The 2,500-nt window shown below is 45.3% G+C and overlaps 1 protein-coding gene across 1 annotated transcript in view; it reads right to left on the reverse strand.

Moving 5' to 3' along the window:
- Nucleotides 1-2,500, reverse strand: part of kcnn3 (potassium intermediate/small conductance calcium-activated channel, subfamily N, member 3) — a 43,760-nt gene that overhangs the window by 26,145 nt on the left and 15,115 nt on the right. The gene's annotated exons all lie outside the window — the stretch shown is intronic.

Genomic DNA, 2,500 nt, shown 5'->3' on the forward strand with positions numbered 1-2,500 from the left:
TCGCAAACTTTCTAAAGATTTGCATCACCTTTTAGATGGAAACGCAGCTATTGGTGGATCACTGTTTACCTGGCTCTCATTATCCTCATTATCCTCTTCCCTGGGAACCGTGAGAACGGATTCTCAAGGTGAAGTGGCCCATTCACTCCCTGGTCCCACAAACACTAACTAAATAGCAGTCTGACATTTCTGCTGACTTTCCTTTAACCTACTCCAATCACACCTCATTGAAGGCAAATTATGCAATCCCTCTCACGGCCTACACTGTGTCTGGAGGAGAAGTAATAACATGTTATTCCTACGAAGGGCACCTGATACATGTGTGTTACAAAGTGCACTGAAGTAAAGTTAAGTTTGTTTACAAAACACCTTGCCCTAAACAGCGCTGTAAATGACTTATTCAGGATGTATATAAGGCAAATGTAGGTCTACCATGCCTTTCTTATTGTCTTTATTAAGCTGAGAAAAGCCCCTCAATCTACTTATCAATGAATACATGAATACAGTGAATAGTACACATAAGTGGGATTCCCTGTATGGGATTTAAAATTGCCATACACTATAACGCTGACTAGGAAACCTTTCACATCCACATTTCCTGTCTAGGATAATTAAAGTACCATCCTCTATTATCTTTTATCGATATGATAGCATAGGTTAGCACAATAGTGCAACGATAAATTACCACTCAGCTCTTGTGATCATCTTTATTAGACAGAGCAAAGGCGTCAAACGCCCTCATTACCAACAGACACAAAAAGACCTGACCTATGGGAAACTAATCACATGATCAAATACACAGCCACTAATTGGTTATCTCCCCCCGCTGCAGGTGGAGTCCACAGTGTTTAAAAGACTGCGTGAGTCACCCCAGACCCATTGGAAGGGCCCCATGTGAATCAATCAACTGATAAAGGGCCGCTCCTCCCCATTATCAACACAAATAACTGTTCTGCTTGAAATGTACGACCTGGTGAAGGCAGGACATGACCTCAGACCATCACGACCTCGCTCTGAAACCCTTACCGCCCAACAAACACACAACCCAAGAAAACACACAATGAAGAGATAACCGATGAAGATGATAAAGGAAGGGAAGGACAGACAGACGGAGAAACTAAAGACAGACTGACAGCGCGGGCCGAAAGTGCGAGCGGGCCGGTTCAGGCGCCAGCCTGCTGCTGAGGTACGTGTGGTCAGCCGCACATGGGTCTCATATCCTGTAGACAGCGGGTAGGGTGATCCCACCGTGTCATAATCTCCCCATGCGATCCTAATCCCTCCACGCTTTTTATTACCTTCAACCACGTCAAAGGAGCTGTGTGTGTGTCTGTGTGTGTGTGTGTGTGTGTTTGTGTATATGTGTGTGTGTGAGTGTGTTTGTGTGTCTGTGTATGTGTGTGTATGTGTATCTGTGTGTGTGTCTGTGTGAGTGTGTGTGTGTGTGTCTGTTCCAAACAAAGGTTGTGTCTGTGTGGCGTGACATGGACTTTTGTGCTCATCGATGTAAGCAAATAAGTTTTGCACTGGGCTTGTGTGTTGAATAACAATATTAAACAAATACACGAGAGCACACACACACACACACACACACACACACACACACACACACACACACACACACACACACACACACACACACACACACACACACACACACAGACACACACACACACACACACACACACACACACACCACACACACACACACACACACACACACACACACACACACACACACACACACACACACACACACACACACACACACACACATACGGACACACACACACAAACGTAAACCATGTAGCTACCGTGTTTTTGTTGGAGCATGGAGTTAGAATGCTTATGAAATGAAGTGAAATGCTGCTCTCACCGTTAATACAACGATGGTTTGGGGATAACTCCCAATACTGCTGTTACCTCCCACACCTCACAGCCAGCACCCTCCCCCTGCCCTCCCCAAATTCATATAACTTCATTTAATCAAATGGAATTATTTCTCCAAAAGATTAACAGATGATTTTATACCTCGCACACACAGCCTTGCTCTCTCCCCCCCACTCTCTCTCTTTATCACTCGCTGCCTCTATGTTTCACTTTCTCTCTCTTTATCGCTCTCTCTCCCCTCTCATCTCATTTCTCCGTACAGTACTGTTTAGCTCCCCTGCTGGCATTAGTCTGAGTGTCACGTGTGCAGCCACAGTGTGTGGGAGGATGAGTGACTCTGTACATGTGTGTGTGTGTGTGTGTGTGTGTGTGTGTGTGTGTGTGTGTGTGTGTGTGTGTGTGTGTGTGTGTGTGTGTGTGTGTGTGTGTGTGTGTGTGTGTGTGTGAGAGTGTGTGTGTGTGTGTGTGTGTCTGAGAGGTTTGTGATAAACCTGAGCAGACCAAAGGACACTTTTATCAATTACATCTATACCATCATAGTGTGTGTGTGTGCGTGTGTGTGTGTGTGTGTGTGTGTGTGTGTGTGTGTGTGTGTGTGTGTGCATTTATT

This window comes from Gadus macrocephalus, chromosome 6, assembly GCF_031168955.1.
Source record: "Gadus macrocephalus chromosome 6, ASM3116895v1".
Lineage (NCBI taxonomy): Eukaryota > Metazoa > Chordata > Actinopteri > Gadiformes > Gadidae > Gadus > Gadus macrocephalus.